The sequence below is a fragment of the Balaenoptera physalus genome (genome assembly GCF_965194825.1).
Source record: "Balaenoptera physalus genome assembly, chromosome: 12".
Lineage (NCBI taxonomy): Eukaryota > Metazoa > Chordata > Mammalia > Artiodactyla > Balaenopteridae > Balaenoptera > Balaenoptera physalus.
Genome location: NC_138897.1, coordinates 89,252,875 through 89,260,564, shown reverse-complemented (window position 1 = coordinate 89,260,564; position 7,690 = coordinate 89,252,875).

Sequence of the window (7,690 nt, the reverse complement as noted above, 5' to 3'; positions counted from 1 at the left end):
TTTTTCTAGCCGCACCATGGCTTGCGGGATCTCAGTTCCCCAGCCAGGAAGTGAACCCCAGCCACTGCAGTGAAAGCTTCAAGTCCTAACCACTGGACTGCCAGAACACCAGGGAACTCCTGCCTCAATTATCTCTTAAATAAACATTTCTAACATTGATGCAAGAAAAGAAAAAAGAGAGAGACACAATAACTAGCTGCAACACACAATCTTTGAATTTTAAAAATAAAAAACAGCAGCTATAAAAGACATTATTAGGGGACTTCCCTGGTGGTCCAGTGGCTAAGACTCCACGCTCCCAATTCAGGGGGCCCAGGTTCCATCCCTGGTCGGGGAACTAGATCCCACATGCATGCCACAACTAGGAAATCCCGCATGCCGTAACTAAGACCTGGTGCAGCCAAATAAATTAAAAAAAAAAAAAAGACAATTGGTGAAATTTGAATATGGACTTCATATTATAGTGTATGGATATTAAATTTCCTTAGAAAGATAATGGTATTGTGATTATATTAGAAAATCTTATTCAAAGGAGATGAATGCTGGGCTTCCCTGGTGGCTTAGTGGTTGGGAGTCTGCCTGCCGGTGCAGGCGACGCAGATTCGAGCCCTGGTCCGGGAAGATCCCACATGCCTCGGAGCAACTAAGCCCGTGAGCCACAACTACTGAGCCTGCGCGTCTAGAGCCTGTGCTCTGCAACAAGAGAAGCCACGACAATGAGAAGCCGGGCACCGCGATGAAGAGTAGCCCCCGCTCCCCGCAACTAGAGAAGGCCTGCACACAGAAACGAAGACCCAACACAACCAAAAATAAATAAATAAATTTATAAAAAAAAAAGGAGATGAATGCTGAAGTGTTTAGAGGTTCAGTGTCATGATTTCTGAAACAAATTTGCAAGTTGTTCAGGAAAAAAAGCTATACACACACATATGTATGTATGTATGTATGTATGTATAAAATGAGAGAGTGAGAAAAAGAGGCAAAATGTAACAATAGGTTAATCTCAGTGAGGATATATAGTTGTTCATGGAAACTATCTTGCAACTATTCTGAGGTTTGAAATTTATTTTTCCAAAAAAAATTGTTTTCCTATACAGTCGGAAACCAGAGCTATTGTTTAAGTCACTATATTAAGTTGTTATTATTATAATGGACCTAGATCCTGTCCCTTCATATGCTTTCATAGCTCTCAAAGCCTTTCCATCACCTCCACCTCTGCTCTCATCCCACCACCCCAGATCTCCGAGGCCTCTCAACTTGTCTCAGCTTCCAGCTGCCGCTTCCATCCATTCTCCACACAGCAGCCAGAATAACCTACCCAAGGAATAACATTGTCACTCCGCTGCTTAAAAGCTTTCAATGGCTTTCCAGCACCTTCTCTTATCCTTCAAGACCTTTCTGATCCCTGCTTGACTTTTGACCCCTACGCCCGCCCCCAACACACACACACACACACACACACACACACACACACACACACATCCAGCCACACTAAATTGCCAGCAGTTTCTGGCGCATTTATCGCTCAGTCTCTCTCAGCACTGGGTCTTAGCGCCTGCTCATCCCTTCTCTAGGACATCATCTCAGGCCAGTCTGGTTTCAGCTCCTCCTTTAAGATCCATCCAGCTCTGGACTTCCCTGGTGGCGCAGTGGTTAAGAATCCGCCTGACAATGCAGGGGATACAGGTTCGAGCCCTGGTCCAGGAAGATCCCACATGCCGCGGAGCAACTAAGCCAGCGAGCCACAACTACTAAGCCTGCACTCTAGAGCCTGCGCGTCACAACTACTGAAGCCCGCGTGCCACAACTACTGAAGCCCGAACACCTAGAGCCCGTGCTCCACAACAAGAGAAGCCACCGCAATGAGGAGACTGCGCACCGCAACGAAGAGTAGCCCCCACTCGCCGCAACTAGAGAAAGCCTGCGCACAGCAACGAAGACCCAAATAAATAAATAAATAAATAAATATAAAATAATAAGATCCATCCAGCTCAAATCACCTCTCCTGGGAATCATCCTCTAACCTGCTCCAAAGCTGGACTGTTTACTGCACTTCCATCTGGTATCCTAAATGCATGTTTACCTGTGTGTCCCACGCACTGAGGACTCAGAGGCTGTGAACTGCGGCTTAGCTTCAGATGTTTGACCGAGTGTTTAATCAAGGATTCTAAGGGAACACACGGAGGAAATACTCTGCTCCTTCCCTATTCTGATTGTTCTGGTTCATCTTTTTTTTTTTTTAATTTTTATTGGAGCATAGATGATTTACAATGTTGTGTTAGTTTCAGGTGTACAGCAAAGTGAATCAGTTATACACATACATATATCCACTCCTTTTTTTTAGATTCTTTTCCCATATAGGCCATTACAGAGTATTGAGTACAGTTCCCTGTGCTATACAGTAGGTCCTTATTAGTTATCTATTTTACGTATAGTAGTGTGTACATGTCCATCCCAATCTCCCAATTTATCCCTCCCCACCTTATCCCCTGGTAACCATAAATTTGTTTTCTACATCTGTGACTGTACTTCTGTTTTAGAAATAAGTTCATTTGTACCCTTTTTTTTTTAGAGTCCACATATAAGCAATATCATATGATATTTGTCTTTCTGTGTCTTCAGTGTACTTCACTCAGTATGGCAATCTCTAGGTCCATCCATGTTGCCGCAAATGGTAATCTTTTGTTCTTTTTTATGGCTGAGTAGTAGTCCGTTGTATATATGTGCCCCATCTTCTTTATCCATTCCTCTGTCGATGGGCATTTAGGTGGCTTCCATGTCCTGGCTATTGTAAAGAGTGCTGCAGTGAACATTGCGGTACATGTGTTCTGGTTCATCTTACCTGCAGTGGCCACAGGCAGGCAACATAGCCTTTGTTTTACAAAGCTGCCAAGATGTAGGAGAACTTAAATTGTTTGCCTCTTCCAAACATCCATACCTTTCTCATTTTCATTTCAGAACAAGAAGGAGGCCAGGAGAAAGGGAATTGGGAAGTAGACCCGAGAGGTACCCACAAGACCTGGGCGGTCACAATCATACTCCCCGCCTCCAGGACCCTGCAGATCTTCCATATTTTCCCTCTGCCCTGGCCTACTGGGAGCCAGGCAAACTGGGAAGTCAATTACCCTCAGTACCTGCATCTATAAATCAAGAGGCTGGACTCCAAGGTCTTTTTTTTTGGGGGGGGGGGCCACTCTCCGAAGCTTGATCTTAGTTCCCTGACCAGGGATCGAACCCGGGCCCAAGGCAGTGAAAGTGCAGAGTCCTAACCACTGGACCACCAGGGAATTCCCTCCAGGGTCTTAACTGGTGTCACGTTTGTGTGAGTTGGCTCACTGAGAGTTTTAAGAATTTTAGTTGCTGAGTCAGTTCAGGGCCCCATCATGAAATAGCGGGCATACTCAGAAGGGTATTTAAGGTATGTTTAATGAAAAGGTTAGAGTCACCAGCAAATTTAAGGGAGCAAATAAGGGATAATGAAACTGGCTAGGACTGGCAACAGTGGGGTGGGCTATCACTCCCAGATCTGAAGGGGCAAGGGGAGGGAGCAGTTTGGGATCCCAGAGAGGGCCATAGCCACCCATAGGAGTGTGGTCTTCAGTAGAGGAACACAGCTGATGTTAAAAAAAAATCTGGGGACTTCCCTGGTGGTCCAGTGGCTAAGACTCCACGCTCCCAATACAGGGGGCCCGGGTTCAATCCCTGGTCAGGGAACCATATTCCAAATGCCGCAACTAAAGATCCCACATGCCGCATCTAAGACCCGGAGCAGCCAAATGAATAAATAAATAAATATTTTTTAAAAAACATCTGGCAGGGCTTCCCTGGTGGCGCAGTGGTTGAGAATCTGCCTGCTAATGCAGGGGGCACGGGTTCGAGCTCTGGTCTGGGAGGATCCCACATGCCGCGGAGCAGCTGGGCCCGTGAGCCACAATTACTGAGCCTGCGTGTCTGGAGCCTGTGCTCCGCAACAAGAAAGGCCGCGATAGTGAGAGGCCCGCGCACAGCGATGAAGAGTGGCCCCCACTTGCCACAACTAGAGAAAGCCCTTGCACAGAAACGAAGACCCAACACGGCCATAAATTAAAAATAAATAAATAAATAAATAAATAAAAATTAAAAAAAAAAAATATCTGGCAGAGGGGTCTCCCCCACCCCCCATCCCCCCACTGCCGGTCTCCTCTCATTTGCTGGAGCCTCTGGTTGCCGGAGAGCAAAAGGGCTTAGGGCGTAGAATAAGACAGAGAGGGAAGAGCCTTGGAGGGGCACAAAGACTATCCAGCACAGGTGCCAATACTTAAACATTTGGGAAAGTAAGATGCAGAGAGCCACAAAGTGCATGATACTGTTTTCATACAACAAAGTCATTTCCCCCTTATATGTGCCTGTAACATGCTTGTATATGATTGCCTAAGCATGAAGCAAGGTAGGGGATTATACATGTGAGATCGTTAATATTTAGTACCTGGGCAGAGTAGAAAGGGCAGGAGAGAAAGCAATTTAGAAAATAAGATATTTGCTAATATGAATTCAGAGTAATTTAACACAGGAATGATTGTTTAAGAGCACAAAACTGTAACTTCAAGTGAGATAGATCATTGTAGATGCTGTTTCTAATGGCAAGATTTTGGCAACAACCTAAACATTTGGTTCTAGAGGTTGGTTAAAATCATCACGACACGGCCTTTCAAAGAAAGACACGCACACTTATGATCAACATAGGTATTTATTAGCATGAACAGTGTTTACAAAGTATACACAAAATGTAACAGAAAAGTATCATATGTTTATACATTTTTAGAAGGCAGTCTGGGTGGATATGCCCAAATTGTCCATGGTGGTTTTCTGTGGTTGAAGGATTATGAATGGGTTAGTTTTCTTTACTTTCTTTTTCCTTTTTTCTCTCTCTTTTTTTTCACTTTTAATTATGTGTATTTTTTTCTATATCAACTTGCATTAATTCTGTTACAAAATATAAAATAAAATATATATCTGAGCTGGTTAAACAGGTGTGGTCAGTTTGTGAAAATTCAGAAAGCCATATACTTTTTGCATTTTTCTATGTGTATTATTAACCTTTGATAAAAATTCTTTCTATCAATATCAAATAACACAGTCATAAAAAATGTTAGAACAAATACATTTTTTTATTGAGATGAAAGCCACATGACATAAAATTAACCATTTTTAAGTGAACAATTCATTTCGTACATTCACAACATCATGTAACCACCACCTCTATCTAGCTCCAAAACATTCTCACCACCCCAAACGGAAAACCCCATGCCCGTTAGCAGTGACTCCCCAGTCCTCCCTCCTCCCAGCCCCTGACCCACCAATCTGCATTCTGTCTCTATGGATTTACCTATTCTGGTTATTTCCTATTAATGGAATTAAAACAAATTTTTTTTTTTGGCCACACCGCGCGGCTTGTGGGATCTTAGTTCCCCAACCAAGGACTGAACCCAGGCTCTTGGTAGTGAGAGTGCGGTGTCCTAACCACTGGACGGCCAGGGAATTCCCAAAATCAGAATAATTTTTAAATCAATGGATTTCACATAAAAATTCAAATTTCCAGCTTCTCTTGAACAAAATCTGGCCAAACTAGCCCACATCCCCACAGGGGATAACTGGCTGAAGCTCAGTAATCATCACCCTTGTTGACAAGGCGTGAGCATACGACTCCACAATTCCACCCAGCTCTTCTCTCTTCTACGTCACTCTCCTGGCTTCTGGGGCATTTGGGTTTCAAGTCCCAGGACTAATGACTACTCAGACACACACCCCCCTTTTTTTAAAAATAAATTTATTTATTTATTTTTGGCTGCATTGGTTCTTTGTTGCTGCACGCGGGCTTTTTTTTTTTTTTTGAATTTTATTTATTTTTTTATATAGTAGGTTCTTATCAGTTATCTATTTTATACATATTTGTGTATATATGTCAATCCCAGTCTCCCAATTCATCCCACCACCACCCCCGCCGCTTTCCCCCCTTGGTGTCCATACGTTTGTTCTCTACATCTGTGTCTCTATTTCTGCCCTGCAAACCGGTTCACCTGTACCATTTTTCTAGGTTCCACATATATGCGTTAATATACGATATTTGTTTTTCTCTTTCTGACTTACTTCACTCTGTACGACAGTCTCTAGATCCATCCACGTCTCTACAAATGACCCAATTTTGTTCCTTTTTATGGCTGAGTAATATTCCATTGTATATATGTACCATATCTTGTTTTTTTTTTTAATTATTTATTTATTTATTTATTTATTTATTTTATGGCTGTGTTGGGTCTTTGTTTCTGTGCGAGGGCTTTCTCTAGTTGTGGCAAGTGGAGGCCACTCTTCATCGCGGTGCGCGGGCTTCTCACTATCGCGGCCTCTCTTGTTGCGGAGCACAGGCTCCAGACGCGCAGGCTCAGTAATTGTGGCTCAGGGGCCTAGTTGCTCCGTGGCATGTGGGATCTTCCCAGACCAGGGCTCGAACCCGTGTGCCCTGCATTGGCAGGCAGATTCTCAACCACTGCGCCACCAGGGAAGCCCGTACCATATCTTCTTTATCCATTTGTCTGTTGATGCACATTTAGGTTGTTTGCAGGCTTTCTTTAGTTGTGGTGAGCGGGGGCTACTCTTTGTTGTTGTGCGTGGGCTTATTGCGGTGGCTTCTCTTGTTCCCGAGCTCGGGCTCTAGGCATGGGGGCTTCAGTAGTTGTGGCAGGCAGGCTCTAGAGCGCAGGCTCAGTAGTTGTGGCGCACGGGCTTAGTTGCTCCGTGGCATGTGGGATCTTCCCAGACCAAGGCTTAAACCCGTGTCCCCTGCATTGGGAGGCAGATTCTTAACCACCGTGCCACCAGGGAAGCCCTCAGACCCCTTTCATCTGTAAAAATCTTGAAGATCTCCAGACGCAGGGAGACACACCAGAAAAAAATGAGAAACTTGGACTGGGAGTAGAGGGAATGAATCCCAACTCTACCACTTATAGTATAAGCCACTTAGCTTCTCCAAGCCTCAGTTTCCTTAACTGTAAAATGGGTATAATAATAACACCTACTTCATAGGGCTGTTATATTAAATGCAAAGCATTGGACACATAGTCACTCCTATCCCTGTAGGTACCGAAGACTCATAAGAGCGCTCCCTAATATTCAGAAATGGAAAAAGGGAGTTCAGAGAGGTTAAGCAATATGTTGAAGGCAACACAGCAAATTGGAGGCCAAAGCTAACTTCCCTATTGCCCGTGTGAAGAATGAAAGTCAGTGTTCCGAACTGAAGGGTGTCAGATGTTCAAAAGTTTAGGGACTTTGGATGGTGGGGACGCAGGTTCAGTTCGAAAGGGATCAATGGCTGATCTTGAGTAACCTCACCCTGGGCTTATGCAAATAATGGAGCAACTGACGAGATAGTTGTTTGGCCAGAGAGGAAAGAGAAAACCCTTTGATGTGCCCTGGGCCCTGATGTCATAGCAGTTGCTCCTCCTCCAGGGCCACTGATGTCCTCTGCCCTTTCCCCAGTCATGGGGGCCTCCCGCCCCCTAAACCTCAGGCAACCAGAGCAGAGCAGTTCCTACAGGCTCAGGAGAGCCCACTGTGAATTCTTCAAGAAGTTTGAGAAAAAATTTTTTTAAATACCAGATTACTTAAAATTAAATTATGTATATTAAAAATTACATTAAAAAGCAGAAAAAAATTT